The sequence below is a fragment of the Nerophis lumbriciformis genome, linkage group LG13 (genome assembly GCF_033978685.3).
Source record: "Nerophis lumbriciformis linkage group LG13, RoL_Nlum_v2.1, whole genome shotgun sequence".
Classification (NCBI taxonomy): Eukaryota; Metazoa; Chordata; class Actinopteri; order Syngnathiformes; family Syngnathidae; genus Nerophis; species Nerophis lumbriciformis.
In genome coordinates, this window is record NC_084560.2 from 26,522,816 (window position 1) to 26,545,442 (window position 22,627).

The following is a 22,627-nucleotide window of genomic DNA, read 5'->3' on the forward strand; positions in this document are numbered from 1 at the left end:
CCAATTCGAAAAACAAAACCAACCACTGGCATTACTGCGTTTCCTGATCCCACGTATGCCTGTCTCTCTCGCTTTGAGTCACCAAGCGCCAGCAACAAATGTAGGTCAGCAATTTATCCACCGGTTAACATTCCTTTAAGTCATGATGGATAATGAAATTACCTGCTGATGATCAGTTGTAAAGCTACAGACTACAGATCTCTCACAATGGCTAGTCGCAAAAAAAAATTGCTCAGAGTAACACTGATGCCGCAAGAAGGCCCAACAATCTGTCCGTCACACAAATTACAGTGATCTGAGAGCCTGTTGGTTGATAGATCAGACCTGCAGTAAAAATGGGGCTTGAATAAGTGCTTTCTTTTTTAATAAATGACCACATATGCCACTATTGCGTATGGGCGTATGTGTTCTCTCTGCTCAATAAATGGGGGATGGTGACAAACAACAAGGATCGCTGAAAGGATTCATCACGGAAGCCTCAAGCCGCATGGGAGCATCTTTGCAAACTCCCGCTTTGCCTCTACTGGAGTCGCTTGATAAGCTCCAAAAACGATAGAAAACAACAGCCTAAATACTGTTCAAATATACAACTGGGGTTTTATTTTCACACACTACGTTTTTTGCTTAGGAGGTACATAATGAGGCAGGACAGAGACCTGTGTGTAAGGCAATAGAGGTCAACTGTGGGGAAATAAAGTTTAAAACCCCACATTAACTTCTCCTGTCCTGTTATGTTGGAAGCAATTATTGCTTATGATTTGTCCAATGTCATCATGCATCTACTCTTGACAATGGAAAAGCAAACAGTACATCATACCAAACGTAACTAATGCCTTGCATGTACATGGATTACGCTTAGATATGCACATTGGGAGTCTGTGTTCTGAGTGACTGTAATGATTGCTTTAAAAACTAACTAAATGTCACCTACCAAATAGTGCCATAGAAGATCATGTGATTCGCAAACAGGACGGGTCAGAAAATAATAATCTGCTGAAGAGTGATAATAGGGAAGATTCAAACATGAAACAGCTTCTTCTGATGAATGAAAAATTAATGAATATAGCATAGTAAAACAAAAAAAGTCCAAGCTGCCACCGCGAGTGTTGGTGCTATGTTTTGCAAATCACCTTTCTTCGGTCGGTGTGATTTTTTTCTAATCCAAACAAAGGAGTTCCTCTTCCCTCTTTTTGGCACCAATTCATCCTCGGGTTTAGTTGGTTCAGCGTCTTTTTGCTCGGCGTCTGTGCTCGTAGCAGACTGCTACATTGTTGACAACCATGCTGTGCCGGCTCTCCCAGTAAAGACTTCCAAGTAACATAAAACCCTGCTGCAAAGATGTTAAAATTACAATACACACTATCGAGAATTGTATCGTACGATGGACATTTCTATGTCGTAATACGATATATATCGTTACATCACGCAGCACTACCCTGTCCTATGACAAGTTTCTCAAAAAGGGGAGAATTAATAGAGATAGTTGCCAACCAATCGCCATATATACTGTTTTCACTCAAAATCGTCCTCATTTTTTCTTCAAGCATCATATTTATCCATAAGGACAGTAAACAATTTACAGTAGGGAATGTATTTCATCTCCCCCCTACCTTATCCTACCAACTATCTAAATAACTCAATATGAATGCTGCTGGGAGTGCACAAGGAAGCAGCTCAGGCGGGCCTGCATGCAATTCTGTGGGGGTGGGTGGCAAAGAATATGATGTGTGTGTGGAGGAGATTGCGGAAGACAGGGTGCCTCAGTGCAGCACACACATGCATGAATACACTAAAGTATATAATCTTAAATCCTAGTGCTCTACACAATACAGAGCAAACAGCAGACAATCATTCAGCATCCCAATACGGTCGCCTGTATTGCCGCATGTAAACATGCGCATGATATGGACGATACATTGAAAACATTTATGGCGGCTTTAAATCTAGGCCATTTAGAGACAATGTGAGACAAGATCTGTATGCTCTGTGACATGACAAAGAACAATCGTACATCTGCGAAACAACGCCCACATGTGTAAAACAGAAGAGCGACTACAGTGGCAGTGATGATGCAATCCTCACAACTGACAGGATGTGAAACCTTTTCAAAAGCAAATATATCTTACAAAGCAGTCTAAACATGAAACTGTAGCCTTGTCTTTTGTGAGTACATATACAATATCCCAGGTGAAAAGCAAAAAAGACCAAAATACTGTCCTTGAGGTGGTAGTCGTCAACATTAAAGCTTCAACCGAGCCCTTATTTTATTTTCCAGCACCGCGAGGACTGCACAAATAAGCTGTAAACATGGCGACACACTCGCGCGCAAACACACACACACACACAGCAGTGTGGGCAACACAAATGTTGCTATGGCAACCGGAAGATCTCGCTTCTCTGTCAACAGCTGCTCATGCCACCCGAAAACCAGCCCCCGCACTCCATGCGCTTTCCTTCCAACCCAATTCCGGGGTCAAACAGGCAAGGCAGAGGTAACCGCAATACTCATCTTCACTTAGCCAGCCCTTGCCTCGTATTTGTACTGTACCATGCTAATACAACGCCCACAACATCTCCCTTTTAGTGCTAGTGACTGTACAAATGCAGCAGTACTTTCCGATTCCCACTTGCAACAAAAACCACGGCAACATAGATTTCAGTGGAAACATATGCATAATAAGCCACACCATGTAGACAGGATTTATTAAATGAGAGGACATCTACACAAGGAAGTCTAATTACTGTTTTTTTGCGTTTTTGACCCACATGGGACAACAACAAATGACAGTAAGTGCTGTAACATACACGCCAGGTTGTTAGTGGTGGAAACGTTTTGTAAAGAAAACAACTAGGATATTCTACTGAAAATTCCTTCGATTTCAGTAAATTCCGGACTATACGCCGCTTTTTTCCCCATACGCTTTGAACCCTGCAGATTATAAAATGGTGCGGTTAATTAATGGATTTAGTCGTCGCTGACAACCAAAAAAATTTTAATTTTGTGTTATTGTTAGTGCTACAGCACCACTTTTGGACGAGTTTGCTCACTGCAGGTGCAGCGGGGTTAATGCCTACGAGTGTTTCCTGCTGTGTAAAGCTTTGAACAGGAAGTAGAAGTGCCATTGTGTCTTCTAATCATCCACAGTGTTCTGCTCATATGAATTCCTCATTCATCACTCCAAACAATGTTTTTATGTTTTACAAAATACCTAAAACTATTCTTATTTACTAAACTGTCCCATGTGTGACGTCTTTAGGAGTGTTTTCATCCATATTTGTAGACGCTATCGTAATGTAATGAAGCTAGCGTCGTTAGCATTAGCTAATATGCTATCACGTTTATGAGTGTCTGTGTTACTATTAATAACTTACAATAGCATTCTGTTTGTATTGTTCCAGTTTCACAAATTCTTCAGTAAATTCACCATGACGTCACCGTGGAGTTATTGAGTCTGTTTAGCTGAATGGAGAGCTAGCTTCCGCAGCGGATTATTGTCTGTGCATTGTCTGTCTTTGCAGCGCAAGCACTGATCCAGCAGTTCTGTGTGGAACTGTCCATTTGCACGTCCTTTTGACACGTGCTAAATAAAAGGCTAAATAGTAGGGGTGTAACAGTACACAAAAATTTCGGTTCGGTACGTATCTCGGTTCAGCGATCACGGTTCGGTTCATTTTCGGTACAGTAAGAAAACAATAAAATATACATGTTTTGGCTATTTATTTACCAAATTTGTAAACAATGGCTTTATCCTTTTAACATTGGGAACACTATAATAATTCTGCCCACGTTAATCAACATTAAACTGCCTCAAGTTGTTGCTCATATTAAATAAAATGACAAAACTTTTCTTCTACATATAAAAAGTGCAACATTAAACAGTTTCAAGTCAACTCATCATGCCTAAGTTATTACAGCATTTGGGAAGTCTGTAGTTGATTCTTATTATGTAAATGTTATATTTTTATCAACATGTGATAGCAGGGACCCTGCCATTCAAAACTAGGCTGCTACATTACTAATGATTACACACACACACACACATACAAACACACACACACACACACACACACACACACACACACACACACACACACACACACACACACACACACACACACACACACCGCACAATGAGCTAACACACACACACCGCAAAATGAGCTAACGTTACGCTAAAAGCTAATTAGCCTTCACTTCAAGCCAGGACTGCGAGCGAGCTGAGCTGCAGTTTGTTTCTAGAACGTCAACGGGCTCATAGTGATGTTACTAGCAGTTGACTGGGAGGTGCTTATTTTAATTTGGGGAGAGTCCGCTGCCTGATGCTCACCTGCTAAACACCTATCTGCTAACCCCACCGCAGAAGCACTGACTACATGCGCTCTGAATACGCACTGCTGATTGGCTGTTACCACTCTGAATACGCACTGCTGATTGGCTGTTACCGCTAAGGTTGTAACCAATCAGATGGTTGTGTGGGTGGGACAATGCTGGGTGCCGTGTAGGAGACAGGGGCAGAAAGCAGAGCAACTTGTTAAGACTTTAGCTTAGGCGGCTACTTAATATGTTTGTGTGGAAACTCGTTCGGTACACCTCCGAACCGAACCGGAACCCCCGTACCGAAACGGTTAAATACAAATACACGTACCGTTACACACCTACTAAATAGTGCTCGCAAAAGGTGATGAATGTTGATAAATCACATTGCGTGTGCTAAATATTTACATTTGCATATTATCCTCCCAGTATCGTGGATATTTTTCTGATCAGCATATATTTTGCATACTAATGAAGACAGAGATGCAAAATGGATTAGACGCCTTATTCTGCTCACTTAACAGACACAATCCACTTTGCACACATTTAGTAGATCAGCTTTGCGTTTGCTATCACGTTTGCACAAGTTTTAGTACACACACAACTTTAGTAAATGAGGCTCCTAGAGTAAAGGGGAACTGCACTTTTTTGGGAGGTTTGCCTCTTGTTCACAATCATTATGAGAGACAAGAAGATAGATGTATTTATTTTAATGCATTCTAATTAGGGCTGCAACTAACGATTGTTTTGACAGTCGACTAGTAAAAGACTATCTTAAAGATTAGTCGAGTAGTCGATTAATAAAGCGTTCACATATTTAATGGCCCTAATTTTTCCATCGACTTTAAATGAAGTTCAAGTTATTTTAGTCATTTGCTTACAAACAACAAAGATGACCAATTCATTCATGAATATTAATTGATACTATAACTGTGCTGTTAGTTCAGCTGTTACAAAAATTTAAATGTTGTGCATTTTAAAGAAAGAAAGGGCAAATTGCTAAAATAAAAAACACATAACCTTGTTTATGTACTAAAAAATCTGTTAAAATCGCAGAAATGAAAACAAACACAAAATGTAACTTCCTCAAAAAAAAAGAAGCATTTTGTGATGATGTTTAAAAAGCTGCACACTTGTATATTGAATATTGATTAACTCTTGGCAGCTTTAGCACTCTAACAGTCTAAATGTGTAGAATTACTGTATATCTTTGATTGATTCTTAAAATGTTGGCTATATAACATATTGTATGTTTAATCTTATAATACCTTCACATTGGTGCCTCTGTGTGTGTGTGTGTGTGTGTGTGTGTGTGTGTGTGTGTGTGTGTGTGTGTGTGTGTGTGTGTGTGTGTGTGTGTGTGTGTGTGTGTGTGTGTGTGTGTGTGTGTGTGTGTGTGTGTGTGTGTGTGTGTGTGTGTGTGTTTGTTATTGTGCCCTTTTTTACGGCATTGCAAATTGATGCTGCTTTGAAAAGTACTTGAATCGATGTACCTTTTTTTACGGCATTGCAAATTGATGCTGCTTTGAAAAGTACTTGAATCGATGTAGACAAAGTTTAGCTGGCTAACTTTGGCTAAAATGATAGTTATTTTTCACACAACATTGTCTCACACTTGTTAGCTAGCTAGCAGGGCATAAGCTAACACGCATACCGAGGTAGAGATGCATCCTCCCTCCAAATGTTTGACATCATGTCTCCGCTTTAAATGTTTGTGTATCACAGATGTACTGCCATAAAAACAAGGTTTGATTTACAAAATGAGCAAGGTATTCAAATTTTTTTAACAGGAAAAAGAGGAAATGTTGTCACACTTTCCATGTTATCACTGCCGTTGTTTTTGCGAGTGGCGGTGCGGACCCGCCTTCTACCGGAAAAACACGAGTGGTGTCGACAAATATAATTGTCGGCGACACATTTTATTGTCCACAATGTCGACTGATCGTTGCAGCCCTAATTCGAATTTGTAAATAAACGTAAATAAAAGTCAGCTTACAATGGAGTTAATGGGAGGACCTGTATTCCGCCCATAAAGCTCTCTAAATAACTGTCCATAAGCCGCCTACAATAATCCATTTTAATTTCGTGACCTGAATATTAACCAGGTATTAGCAATAGTATTATTATAAGTGCTAAGGCAGACAAACTGTTTATAGCGGCGCTGTGATCACAGAGCGCTAATTAGCTTGTGCTGTTATATTAACATCATTGCCTGGTGAGCTGCTTTCTCGCCTTGGAGCTCGTGAAAGTTTATTCAAGATCATAAATCATGCCTGTCACCTTGATAGTAGGAGGTGGAGGACATAATCTGACAAGTTGGTACACTTTGACAGTCAATTTAGACCCGTTCATGGCAAGAAAGACATGTAAATAATATGCTTGGTTCTGCCCCTCTTTTTTTCTTCGAAAGGATTATAAGTCATTCTTTATCTAAAAAATATATTAGGATCCTATCAGTCGGCATCTCAGGGACAGCAAACATTGTAAAGAAAGTGATATTTTGTTGTTTTTTTGCTCTCTGACTGATGATGTCTGCAGTGAGTACTAATTAGTCAGTACGTGTCCATGCACTAAATTCGGACTCCCAAATAAAATACGAATGAGATGAAATAGAAAGAAGCATGTATATTAAAGGCGAATAATAAAGCGTACACAAACCTCTTCATGCTGCATTTGTGCAAGTCAACTGATTCACTTTCCACACTGCTGGCAAGATAGTCCAGAACAATAACAACCTTCCTCTGGATATCAGTCAGGGCACAAACGGTCTTTTCCTTTGGATTTAAAACTCCTTCCATCAATCCACTTAGCCTTTTAGATGAATTTTAAGACATTCCAAAGTTTTGTTTCCATGATTTTCGTCCGAAAAGTCCTTCGGAATAATTTTTTCAGCCGGTCTTTCATTGCAACCGACCTACATCCACCCTGATACATTCTTGGTAGTAGCATCATTTTCTTAGCGAAATCCTAGGTCAATTATTGATGCTGTCTGCTATTTAACATCAGCATAGTCATTAGAGACATTATATTTGTTATCTGTGCCAATATTACAGCGGACATCAGTTAAAACAAGTTGTAAGGATCATAGGTCTACCGGAAAAGGAGTTCATTTAACCGCACTAAAAGGAAATAGGCATATGACCAACATTTGCTTTAGAGGGAATGCCTTGACACTTGGACTTCACACAAGGATGTGAAAATACAATAAAAAACTATTTGAGAATTCAGACTAATTTAGTGCATGGAAACGTAGTGAGTGATGTAGAAGAAAAAAGCCAACGTCGTGATGAGTTTGTGAAATGAATGCACCGCCTTATGCCTAAAATGAGCAAAATACGTAAATATTACAAGTTATTATAATTGTGCCTATTAATACATTACATAATACTTACAGTGTGTATATAAAACTTTGATAGGATGGATGTGTTTTTAACAGCTTAATAGGCAGACAAGACTGACTCTCATACGCTCCACTGTGAGCTGACTTTTGCCTTCACTTGAGAAATAGCATCACATGTAAACATTGTAACACATTTTAAAATAAATCCCATTCACTTTTCTTTTACAGTCAGTTAAATATCATCATTACACTGGGGCATGCTTTTATTATGAATTTACGTTGTGACCTAAAAAAATGGATGTACAGAATCCAGAGAGACTTTGATCGCTGGTCCTTACTAGGGATGATGTTCGAAATCGGTTCTCCCGGTTGTTCGATAAGAAAAGAACCGATTCCATGGACTCAAATCCCTTTTTGACAACCGGTTCCCGTTATTGAGGCCACTATAGTAAAGAAAAAGAGTTGGTTCTTTATTCGAATCCCTGGGAACGAATCCCTTCCCACATACAGGAAATGCCCTGTGGGACCTGCAATGTTATGCCCATTTGATTTTAGACTCTTACTGACACCTTGTGGCAATATGAAAATACTACGTGTGATTAGTTTGGGCACTTCCGGGTTGAGACAATTGAGAAGTAGACAAGTTGTGTTAGCTCTTACAAGCGTTGGAAAAGATAAGTCTGTAAGAAAACTGTTTAACTTGTTTATGTAACTCAATATTAAGGTGGAAAGTGTTTAAGTTTGATACTAAGATGTTTATTGAAAAACTGTTTTTCAATGGATGTTTTGAGGACTTAAAATGGCTGCCGGTCGTGTATTTCCACCATCGAAATAGTTTCAACACTCAGAAGTATTTGTTTGATGATAGTACTGTATATTTGTGTGAAGCTAATATTTACATATTGTGTATTACATTTCAGTATGTTAATTGAATCACATAGCTTATACATTTGTCATTGTGTGTATTTCAGTTTAAAAAAACAAACAAACAGTCCAGTGCAAGACAAAAGTAAGACATAGCAAGATTAACAACAATAAAGAGCCTAAATGGATTAATCTGCTTTGGATTGTTTGTTAGCGGTCTGCCAAGCTGTATAACCTCAACACGTATAGTGAGGGCAGAACAGGCAATATGCAATTATTGCCAGGCTTCGCTCTCATGTAAGGGGGGAAGAATTGTTGATTGATGACTGTGGTGTTCTTAGTGTCATAGTGTGTGTAGTTAGTATGTTCCAATAGCAGCAGAAGTGCACTTTTTGGAGAGCTGTATTATTTTCAGTTTTGTGCCCAAGGGACTGATTTTATTTAACACTATATTATTATTTATACACCTATAGTGATCACAGAGACATGTTGTTTTTGTGTTACTGTATATATTTGTTTTTCTGAAAAATCCCACTTAATATACTTTGGGTAACAACAGTCAATATTTTATTTTTTTATTTTTTTAGGGGGGTAACAGTCAATATTTATTTATTTTATTTATTTTTCTTATAAAATAAAAGTGAGCTTTTGTTAAACCAAATATTGTGTTTTTTCCATATACAACAACCTATCTGGATTCGATAAGAGAATCGATAAGGAATCGGTTCGATAAGATGATTCGATAATGGGCTCGAACTCGATAATTTCTTATCAAACATCATCCCTAGTCCTTACTTTATTTATCTACAGTGGCTCGTGTCAACTCTGTTAAAAAAAATGCTGCACAACATTAGACTATTTGATACAAATACTGTAGTTGTTTGTAGTACATGCTGTATTGTTTTTCAAGCAATAAAAAAGGAAAGATTGTTTTTCTTTTTTTAAAGCCGTGTTGAAATTGTGGTGTTTTGAGACCAGGGGGCAAGCACATATTAATTTGATTCAAATTATTTTCAATGGGCGCCGCTGATTTGTGCTACAAGTGTTTTGTGTTACGAGCTTGGTCATGGAACCAATTAAGCTCATAAGTTGAGGTACCACTGTATTGCTTTTACTGTTAAAGGGAAACTGCACTTTTTCTAAAATTATTTTGACAATCATTCTCAATCCTTATGTAGTTTTCTTTATTTATACATTTAAAATAATAGTGTGTAAAAAGTCCACTTACTTACTCTGTTTTGCCGATAAAGATATACTGTACATCTAAACGCCTCCATTAAGGTTTTATATACATGCTGTAAGTATATAATGTAGTAACAAGAACATTCATAACATGTATTTTGCTCATTTTAAGCATACCCGGCGCATTAATTTAAAAAAATGCATCACAATATTCGCTTTACCTTCAACAACATCACTGATTATTTACCAAACATAAATAAGACATCACTTACTGTACAATGGCTACTGTCATTAGGATGCCAACTGATAAGACTCTTGTAACACTAAACAAAAATATCAACAGAACACTTTTGTTTTTGCTCCCATTTTTCATGAGTTGAACTCAAATATCTAAATCTTTTACTACATACACAAAAGACCTATTCCTCTTAAATATTGTTCACAAATATGTCTAAATCTGTTAGTGAGCATTTCTTCTTTGACAAAATAATCCATCCCACCTCACATCTGTGGCTTATCAAGATGCTGATTAAACAGCATGATTATTTCACAGGTGTGTCATAGGTTGCCCGCGATAAAAGGCCACTCTGAAATGTGCAGTTTTATCACACAGCACAATGTCACAGATGTCGCAAGTTTTGAGGGAGCATGCAGTTGGCATGCTGACTGCAGGAATGTCTGCCAGAGCTGTTGCCCGTTAATGGAATGTTAATTTATCTACCATAAGCCATCACCAAAGGCGTTTCAAAGAATTTAACAGTACATCCAACTGGCCTCACAACCACGGACCACGTGTAACCACACCAGCCCAGGACGTCCACATCCAGAAGGTGCACCTCTATGAACATCTGAGACCAGCTGCTACAAAAATTGGTTTGCATAACCCAAGAATCTCTGCATAAACTGTGAGAAACCGCCTCACGGAAGCTCATCTGCATGCTTGTAATCATCATTGGGGTTTCGACCTGACTGCAGTTCGTCAACGTACTGACTTGAGTGGGCAAATGCTCACATTCGATGACGTCTGGCGCGTTGGAGAGGTGTTCTCTTCACAGATGAATCCCAGGTTTTTACTGTTCAGGGCAGATGACAGACAGCGTATGTGGTGTTGTGTGGTCGAGTGGTTTACTGATGTCAACGTTGTGAATTGAGCGGCCCATGGTGGGGGTGGGGTTATGGTATGGGCAGGCGTATGTTATGGAACGCAAGTGCATTTTATTGATGGCATTTTTAATGCACAGAGATACCGTGACGAGATCATGAGGCCCATTATTGTGCGATTCACCCGAAACCATCACCTAATGTTGCAGCATGACAATGCACGGCCCCATGTTGCAAGGATTTGTACACAATGCCATTCCTGGAAGATGAAAACATCCCAGTTCTTGCATGGCCAGCGTACTCACCAGACATGTGCATGAGCATGCAATGCGCATGTTTGGGATGCTGTAGACCGACATATACGACAGCGTGTTTCAGTTCCCGCCAATATCCAGCAACTTCACACACCCATTGAAGAGGAGTGGACCAACATTCCACAGGCCAAAATCAACAACCTGATCAACTCTATGCGATGGAGATGTGTTGCACTGCGTGAGGCAAATGGTGGTCACACCAGATACTGACCCCCAATAAAGCAAAACTGCACATTTCAGAGTCACCTTTTATTGTGGGCAGCCTAAAGTACACTTGTGCAATAATCATGCTGTTTAATCAGCATCTTGATATGCCACACCTGTGAGGTGGGATGTATTATCTTGGCAAAGAAGACGTGCACACCAACAAAGATTTAGACAGATTTGTGAACACTATTTGAGAGGAATCGGTCTTTTGTGTATATAGTAAAAGTTTTAGATCTTTGAGTTCGACTCATGGAAATGAAAGGAAAAACAAATATGTTGTGTTTATATTTTTGTTCAGTTTATAATCCCGTTAAGATGAAGAATGACTCATAATCCTCGCAAAGAAATAGGGGGTTGGAACCAAGTGCCCTTTCGTGTCTTCATCGCTTTTCTGGGGGTTAAATTGGCTGTCAACTTGTACTAACTTGTCGGATTACATCCTTATCCTACTATCAAGTTCAGAGGCATTATTTATGATCTAGAATAAACCACCAGCTCCAACGCGAGAAAGCAGCTCACAAGCCAGTGATTTCAACATAGCGACACAAGCGAGTGATCATGGTGCTGCTATAAATAGTTTGTCTGCATTAGCGCTTATAAAATAAATATCACTAATACTTGGTTATTATTCAAGTCTCAAATGTAAATGGAGTATTGTTGGTGGTTTTTGAATGGTTATTTATTGGGTTTTATGGGTGGAATTGAGGACCTTTTGATTGAGACTTTTATTAGTAGGTTGCACTGTGAAGTACATATTCCCTACAATTGACCACTAAATGGTAACACCCGAGTAAGTTTTTCAACTTGTTTAAGTCGGGGTCCACTTAAATTGATTCATGATACAGATATATACCGTATTTTCCGCACTATTAGCCGCACCTAAAAACCACAAATTTTCTCAAAAGCTGACAGTGCGCCTTTTAACCCGGTGCGCTTTATATATGGATAAATATTAAGATTCATTTTCATAAAGTTTCGGTCTCGCAACTACGGTAAACAGCCGCCATCTTTTTTCCCCGTAGAAGAAGCGCGCGGTGCATGCTGGGATATGTGACGTTTCATTTCCATTTGTGTGTTTATGTAAAGACCCCAAAATGGCTCCTATTAAGTGTGTTGTCTGTCTAATTATAAATAATGCAGACGAGGCGTGTTAACTGAGTTCTCAACGTTTACTCACAGCGTGCTCATAACCACATTCTAACTCCCAGCATACAACGCTTCTCAGGGCTACCGCGCATGCTCGTCACTATCGTTGCATGCTGGGTAGTGTAGTTGTTATATTTGCTAGCTCATAACATCACATTAAGAGACACGCTTACGCGCTTAATTCAATACTCGCCGTCATTCCGGGTGGATTGACAAAAGACCTCCAGCCGCTACATATTGGTGTCAACAGGGCATTCGAAGCTAGACTGCTAACTGCGTGGGAACAGTGGATGACAGAAGGCGAACACACCTTCACTAAGACAGGGAGACAGCGCCAGACGACGCCAACATCACCTTCACTAAGACAGGGAGACAGCGCCAGACGACGCCAACATCACCTTCACTAAGACAGGGAGACAGCGCCAGACGACGCCAACATCTGCCAGTGGATCGTAAATGCCTGGGCAGATATTTCGGTCACAACTGTGGTCCGAGCTTTCCGGAAGGCAGGATTCACAGAACTGCTGGACAACAGCGACACTGACTCCGATTTCTTCGACGAGACGGAGCCGGCCATTTTGGATCCCACATTCGCCCAACTTTTCAATTCGGACACGAAGGAGAAGAATTCGAGGGATTTATGAATGAAGAATAACTTCAGAAAGTGAGCGTTATGTTTATTTTGTGTGTTGTGACATTAACGTTCGAGCAACATTATGTTGCTATTGCTCTGCACTATTTTGAATTTTACTATGTTTGTGATTGCACATTTGCGTACATTTTGGGAGTGAACAGAGTTGTTAGAACGCTGGTTTTTAATATATTATTAAAGTTTGACTGACCTATCTGACTGTTTTTTTGACATTCCTTTAGCGCAGTTAGATGCGGCTTACAGCACGGGGCGGCTTATAGGTGGACAAAGTTTTGAAATATGCCGTTCATTGAAGGCGCGGCTTTTAACCCAGGGCGCCTTATGGTGCGGAAAATACGGTACTATCAGATATATACTATCATCATAATACAGTCATCACACAGTCCCATTGGCTCCATTGTAAGCAGACTTTTATTTACGTTTATTTACGAGTTAAAATGCATTTAAAAAATACATCCGTCGTCTAGGCAAAATAAAAATAAAAAGTGCCCGTTTAAATTACGTTTTGACTCTTAAACTGCACGTAGCATATTGTATGTTCTCAAATTAGCTGTTAGCGCTATTAACCATTTTTTTCTAAAAAATTAAATTTAACATCCCTGGCCTATCACTTTAAGAAATTAGCAAACATCAGTAAGACAGTATGTCTCTTCTACTCATTTTACAGGCTATATTATTAAAAGTTTTAGCTAGCGCGGTTAACTTATTTTTGGCCGCTTGCTAACAGTAATATTGTGCTTTTAGTTATAACAATGAATTAACGATTCCTCGATGCAAAGAAAAATCTTTTCTGTAATCAGTGTACTCAAAGTACTTGAGGAAGCGTTTCACCACAAACGAAAACTCTTATCACGTTCAGACTAAAACTATTATCTGTTTCACAGAGTGCATTAGAACATAGGACTTGACCGATAATACGATATCAATACATATTGCGATAGACACATACTGGATGTCAATATAAAATCAGTTTGATAAAATATTCAATATATATTTATATTTTTTTAGTCAGAAGACATTATGAAGCAAGATTCATTTCATGAAGTCACTCGCGCTTTGGGATAACAGCAAACAGGAAGCAGGAAGTGTCACTGAGCAATGGGAGGGACATGCTAACAACCAATTAGTTAACAGTATTCACTAAGCAATAGGAGGAACACCCTAACAGCCAATCATGTAACAGTTTTAACTACCGAGTGTTACACCTTTCCTGCTGCTCAGCTCCCAGTCCCAGACCGTAGTTGAGGACCGCGAGGAAGACAATGTTTTCGTCGGGGGTAACACCCTTCACGTTACCCAACAATGGGTCTGCTAAGCACCGCTTTCGGGTCGGAATGACAAGCCCGCCGATTTGTGACAATTTGGTCGCTTTATTCTTATTTCTGCAGGACACAATTGGACACATTCACCAGTTGCCACTACTGCTGCACATGCATGCTACCGCTTGCTTTCTTTACTCTTCCACCCACTAACTGAAGTCACTTACCCAACAGTACACACTGCCATTCTTAAAGGAACACACACACACATACGCTACTCTCATACCACCAGTGCGGTTGTGCTGTCTTTCTGTGGATTCACTGCATTGAGTGAGAAAAGGAACTGTGATATCTTGATATATCAACTCAATAACAGAAACTTGTATTTAGTTTTGTTAGTTTTATTGCAGACGTGCGCCGTGCAGTAACATCCTGACACTTCCAATGTGTCCGTTCAATGTGTAGCTTCTCAAACTAGTTTGTGCAGTGTTCAATAGCTACTGCCATCTCGTGTCTCAAATCTGCAACTACAGTACCTTCAAATATACTTTAATTATTTCATTACCTTAGCCGTGCTCATCCTACCTGGCTACCAGACACCTTCTCCACTGATAAATAGCACCTTTGGTAAGTTGGAAATTGTTTTACCGTATTTATTGGCAGGCTTAAACAAGTCATAAAAAGTATAAAAAATTATCTGTATCAATCAATATAAAAACGTATATCATGATCTAGTTTTCGGCCATATCGACCTGGTCTACTGTTAGAACAACAGTAGACCAGGTATTTATTGGCTTATGCCTTTTACACAGAACACAGTGAAGTCTGACATTTCCGCAACACTGTGCGCTTTCACACGCCAACATGAAGTGAACAGGAAGTGAACCCATGTGACGCAACAGAAACTGGAAGTGAAGCGCACATACCCTGTTTTGCCTCTATCATTAAGAAAAACTATGAAACCTTTACAAATTAAAACAGGAGAACATGAACATATTCAAACAATCACATAATTGTTAACAAGCCAGGACTATATATATATTCTCTACTGCTCACTAGTGTTACTATATCTGAGTTATTGTGTAGAAATATGGGGAAATAACAACAAATGTACGCTTCATTCACTAACTGTGTTACAAAAAAGATCAATTAGAATAATACTTAATGTTGGATATAGAGAACATACAAACCCTTTATTTATTAAATCACAATTATTGAAATTCAATGATTTGGTGCATTTGCAAACAGCTAAAATGATGTACAAAGCAAACTATAACCTGCTACCCAAGAACGTAAAACGATTCTTTTCAACAAAAGAGGAGAAATATAACCTTGGAAGAAAATCTAATTTAAAACATTTGTATGCTCGTAAAACACTTAAAACCTTAAGTATATCAGTATGTGGAATTACATTATGGAACGAATTAACCAAAGAAATCAAAGCACCAATATGATTCAGTTTAAGAGAATGTTCAAACTACAAATGTTCACAAAGTACACAGAACAAGAATTATGATGAACATCTTGAACCCTTTTTTTCCTTTTTTTCTTCTTCATTGAGACAAAGATTATTTATGTATTTAAAATGTCTATGCTTACTATGGTATCTTATTTATTTATTATTTATTTGTTCACTGTTCTGTTACAGAGAACAAGGAAGTGGATAAAATTGCCATGGTATGAAAAAGGGTAGGATTAAATAAGCTCTGCTTGTTCCTACTCCTTTTTGGACGTGCTGTAATGAAACAACTGGATTTCTTGTGTCATGTGCATGTTCGAAATGAACTGAAACTGAACTGGGAAAAAAAATACAAAAATATTGTATATATTATATTATATATATATATATATATATATATATATATATATATATATATATATATATATATATATATATATATATATATATATATATATATAAAGATAGTTTCTAGGCTGTAGTAAACTCATCATATATGTGTCTCAGGAACGCACCTAATTTTTACATACAAAATTCATACATTGTGAAGAACATCCATCCATCCATCTTTTTCCGCTTATCCAAGGTCGGGTCGCGGGGGCAGCAGCCTAAGCAGGGAATCCCAGACTTTCCTCTCCCCAGCCACTTCGTCCAGCTCCTCCCGAGAGATCCCGAGGCGTTCCCAGGCCAGCCGGAAGACATAGTCTTCCCAACGTGTCCTGGGTCTTCCCCGTGGCCTCCTACCGGTTGGACGTGCCCTAAACACCTCCCTAGGGAGGCGTTCGGGTGGCATCCTGACCAGATGCCCGAACCACCTCATCTGGCTCCTCTCGATGTGGAGGAGCAGCGGCTTTACTTTGAGCTCCTCCCGGATGGCAGAGCTTCTCACCCATCTCTAAGGGAGAACCCCGCCACCCGGCGGAGGAAACTCATTTCGGCCGCTTGTACCCGTGATCTTGTCCTTTAGGTCATAACCCAAAGCTCATGACCATAGGTGAGGATGGGAACGTAGATCGACCGGTAAATTGAAAGCTTTGCCTTCCGGCTCAGCTCCTTCTTCACCGCAACGGATCGATACAGCGTCCGCATTACTGAAGACGCCGCACCGATCCGCCTGTCGATCTCACAATCCACTCTTCCCTCACTCGTGAACAAGACTCCGAGGTACTTGAACTCCTCCACTTGGGGCAGGGTCTCCTCCCCAACCCGGAGATGGCACTCCACCATGGACTCGGACTTGGAGGTGCTGATTCTCATCCCAGTCGCTTCACACTCGGCTGTGAACCGATCCAGTGAGAGCTGAAGATCCTGGCCAGATGAAGCCATCAGGACTACATCATCTGCAAAAAGCAGAGACCTAATCCTGCAGCCACCAAACTGAATACCCTCAACGCCTTGACTGCGCCTAGAAATTCTGTCCATAAAAGTTATGAACAGAACCGGTGACAAAGGGCAGCCTTGGCGGAGTCCAACCCTCACTGGAAACATGTCCGACTTACTGCCGGCAATGCGGACACTGATCGTACAGGGAGCGGATCGGCACAATCAGACAGTCCGATACCCCATACTCTCTGAGCACTCTCCACAGGACTTCCCGAGGGACACGATCGAATGCCTTCTCCAAGTCCACAAAGCACATGTAGACTGGTTGGGCAAACTCCCATGCACCCTCAAGGACCCTGCCGAGAGTATAGAGCTGGTCCACAGTTCCACGACCAGGACGAAAACCACACTGTTCCTCCTGAATCCGAGGTTCGACTATCCGGCGCAGCCTCCTCTCCAGTACACCTGAATAGACCTTACCGGGAAGGCTGAGGAGTGTGATCCACGATAGTTGGAACACACCCTCTGGTTCCCCTTCTTAAAGAGAGGAACCACCACCCCGGTCTGCCAAACCAAAGGTACCGCCCCCCATGTCCACGCGATGCTGCAGAGTCTTGTCAACCAAGACAGCCCCACAGCATCCAGAGCCTTAAGGATCTCATCCACCCCCGGGGCCTTGAACATGTGTTTTAAAATCCACAGTGACGAGCAAAAGAAACCCTTACTGTCAGCAGACCAGACAAGTGGTGTTCAACCCCCTGTGCATCTTTTCAGCGCAGACATGATCACCTGTATACAGTCTTGTTGCTGTCACGACATGCTATTTTAGACACTACCAAAACAGATTTAATTTCAACAAAGATACAAGCTTCATAGTAAATATACCCACGTTTTTCACTGATCATACTGTGCTCATTCGTGCCAAAGGTGTTTTAACGTTCAGGGGGAGTGCTGTAATAAAATAAGAAAACGTGCTCTTTTGGCAGTAATGAAAATTACTTTGAATGTCGGTGGCTGGTTTGTTATGCTCAAACAGCGTCTGCACATACATGCTGCTTCCATCGAGATAGTAAGTAGAGAAAGGAGAACACAAAAATGTGACTAAAGAAAGAGATTCAACCAATTGCTGGTCAGCAGACTATAGCAGCTGCATTTTCTGTTTCCACTACTAATGATCATCTTAGTGATTATCGCCTGTATGTATTTCCGCCTCCTCCTCGACTACGCCTGATGAGCCCATTCCATTGCAAGACAAGTGCCTTCACCCGCTATGACCTATGTGTCAAAGTCAAGGCCTGCGGGCCATATATCTCTGGCCCCCGAGATGATATTTAATTAGTATTAGAACCGGCCATCAGGCCACAGCCGCCTGCTGCTGTTTTGCACGTACCAATACTCCATCAGTGGTGGCGCTAGGAATTTTCAGAGTAAATTTTTTGGGTCCCACTTTTTTGTAACCGTTTTGAAAACAAATGATAATTGTATGCATTTCCCTGTTATATTTCACATTCTATATTGTGTTTTGGAAAAAAGTTGTAATGAACGCTACTTAATACATTTAAAAAAAATACAAAAGAAAATTTTTTTATGCATATCTACATTTATTCAGTTAAAAACATTCATTCACTTCCTTCTTTCCTTCATGGGTCTAAACTTTGCCGCTTCCGGTATTTTTTTCTATATTTTTATTGTAATATTTTCAGAATGTGTTTGTTCTAATTTTGGCCAAATTAAGACAACAACAAAAAAATCTGAAGTTGTCTTTATTTTTTATTTTTAATGCCATGATTTTAATAGTACGGCCCGCGTGTGAACAGATTTTCCTCCAAGCGGCCCCTGACCTAAAATGAGTTTGACACCCCTGCTCTATGCCATAGAGTCTAGAGGGATATAGAGTCTATGTCTTCCTCCTAAAAATAGTTAACTTTTCTCAAGCTCTAGCTCGATCACTACATACAAATTGCTGCGCTTTTTAGATGACAATTTCATGTACTGCAACACTTATACTGCATACAAAAAACAGGGCCAGCTAAGGCCTGTACAGTGCGAGCATTTCAGTTGCATTTGCAACTAAAAATAGGTTGTGCAAGTATTGAAAAAAGAAAGTAGCACACGGGCGAATACAGATTTCAACCCTTTAATTAGCATTTTGCTACAAAAAAAATCTATCGAATTTGTTTAATGTTGCGTAAAATTTTCGCCCAGCTGTATAGCATGTAGGAAATCAACTTAAACCATAACCATACAAACAAGTGATTGAGTGTGTGACCATGGGGAGCGGGGCTGCATCAGTCTTCCAACATAGAAGAAACCAGATCTTAGTTGGAGCAACAGGTCATTAAAAGAGTTTGTTTTTCACCACCTTAATTCTTGACACAAGCTAGTAACTACGAGGGTCGGAAAGAATATTGAACAAGTCAATGATTGAAGTGACAAACTTGCCATCCAAATAATACCCCGTTTGTTGACAGAAACATACAGCCATGGAAGCACATTCAATCTATTTATTAAGCAGAGTTAACACAAACCACTGAAAGAGCTGCCGTCAGAGCCGACGTTCAGAATGCAGCAGAAAGCCCTATATAGCCCTGTAATCGCGGGCTTGGCCATTTTGAAAAGGCGGAGCCCCCTACGTCATATCTTGTTTACATCCCATACACACCAGCACGGCCATTTCGAAAAGCTTCGAGGCTAGTAGCACTATTTCCACAATTGTCACACCTTGCGCCACTCATGCATAAACACACACACATTTTATATATATATATATATATATATATATATATATATATATATATATATATATATATATATATATATATATACATATATATATATATATATATATATATTAGGGGTGTAACGGTACATGTATTTGTATTGAACCGTTTCGGTACGGGGGTGTACCGAACGAGTTTCTAAGCTTAAGTCTTAAAAAGCTGCTTTTCTCCTTCTGCCGCTGTCTCAGCACCCAGCATTGTCCCACCCACACAACCATCTGATTGGTTACATACAAAGCGGTAACAGCCAATCAGCAGTGCGTATTCACAGCGGTACCAGCCAATCAGCAGTGCGTATTCAGAGCGCATGTAGTCAATGCTTCAGCGTCGAGCAGATAGGTGTTTAGCAGGTGAGCATAAGGCAGCGTACTCTCCCCAAATTATAATAAACACCTCCCAGTCAAGTACTAGTAACATCACTATGAGCCTGTTGACCTTCTAGAAACTTAAACTGCAGCTCAGCTCGCTCGCAGTCCTGGCTCGAAGTGAAGGCTAATTAGCTTTTAGCTCGAAGTGAAGGCTAATTAGCTTTTAGCGTAACGTTAGCTCATTTTGCAGTGTGTGGGTGTGTGTGTGTGTGTGTGTGTGTGTGTGTGTTGTTAGGGACAGCAAAGCCTTGTCTGTCTGTTATTTCACTTGAACTCCATGGTGTTCAGGGATGAATAGTCTCTCCTATTGCTATTGTACTATTTTTCAGCTATAGTTACATTAATCATTAGTAATGTAGCAGCCTAGTTTTGAATGGCAGGGTCCCTGCTATCACATGTTGATCAAAATATAACATTTGCATAATAAAAATCAACTACAGGCTTCCCAAATGCTGTAATAAATTAAGCATGATGAGTTGACTTGAAACTGTTTAATGTTGCACTTTTTATATGTAGAAGAAAAGTGTTGTCATTTTATTTAATCTGAGCAACAACTTGAGGCAGTTTAATGTTGATTAACGTGGGCAGAATTATTATAGTGTTCCCAATGTTAAAAGGATAAAGCCATTGTTTACAAATTTGGTAAATAAATAACCAAAAAATGTAAATTTTGTTGTTTTCTCACTGTACCGAAAATAAACCGAACCATGACCTCTAAACCGAGGTACAAACCGAACCGAAATTTTTGTGTACCGTTACACCCCTTATATATATATATATATATATACATATATATACACACACACACACACACAGACACATACACACACACACTTATATACATATATATATATATATACATATATATATATATATATACACATACACACATACATACACATTTTTATACACATATATATACAGTACATACATACACATATATATACATATACATACATACGCATATATATACATATATGCATATATATATGCATCTATATAAATATATAAACTTATATACACACATTACACACATATATATACATTATAGTGTCTTCAAAGTGTGCATTTTCTTACTATTGTAGACTTTTGTTGAGGCTCGAACCAATTATTCATGTTTAGAAATATTCATTAGGCTGCTACAAAAATAGAAATACCTATTCAACTATTGTCCATTTTAAAGCAAGGACAAACAAAGGGCTGATAAAAACTAAACATATTTTTTTTTTGTAAACAAGGGACAGTCAAAATAGCAGCAATGAAAACAATAAAAATCGAACAAAACAACACCCAAGCGATCAGTTTCCTCAAAAAAGTGCATTTTGTGACGTGGAGAGTGCACACAGGTACGTATATAGACAATGTTTGGCTGTCAGACTGTCATCTTGGCACTTCGCTGGTCCCGCCACACACGCAAGTACGCATGCGCGCTAGTGCTGGTACACTTTGAATGCACCAATGGCATAGCACGCAAAATGCCGGACTATACGTGCACTGCAATGAAAATTAGTCTAAATAACATTATACCAGCGATGTTTGTCATCTTATGTAAGAAAATACGGGGGACGGATTAGTATCATTATGGATCTGAGGGAGACAAGTCGTTTAGGCCCCCCACCCAGTCTTTAGTGACCCAAACACACGCTTGAACAGTGTCATGCCAACCAAACTGTTCCAATTTTTCCCATACACATGTCCTGCCCACCATACTCACCATAAATAAACTGAAAACATTTATAGTAAATACATGTGATCGTTATTAGTAGAGGTGGGGGGAATTAATCGATTTTTAGATGCATCTCAATTCGGACATGGACGATTATAGAATCGATTAGTAAACGTCAATCTATAATCGATTTATTTGTTGTAAATAAAGTAATGCAGCTGACTGCAGCGAGCCACCTCACCGAAAGATCTGACCAGTTTCTTTAATATAGGGCACTTATGGTCCAGTTTTGCACACATTTCCATTCATTTAATAAATGTGGGGATTAATTTAACTGTTTCCTATTACAAATTAATTGGGTTTTTTTAAGTTGCAAGTGATAAACGCCTATTTAGTGAAAGAAAAAGAAAACTGCAACAATATACATAAATTAAAGATGCATCAATAATCGATTTTTAATCGAATCGTGGCCCCTGAATCGTAATTGAATCGTGAGATTACCACCTTTAGTTATTAGCCAACCTCACTCATAGATGATCGGAACACACCTAACATTTATCCATGTTCTATACCACTTATCCTCAATAACACCCCTAACATATATGCTATATTTTGGCACCCTTTACAACTATTGTAACTATTACAATGAAC

At 39.5% G+C, this 22,627-nt stretch overlaps 1 protein-coding gene across 1 annotated transcript in view; it reads right to left on the minus strand.

Moving 5' to 3' along the window:
* The window catches only part of tbl1x (transducin beta like 1 X-linked), a 78,646-nt gene that overhangs the window by 26,254 nt on the left and 29,765 nt on the right, over positions 1-22,627 (minus strand). The window lies entirely within an intron of this gene.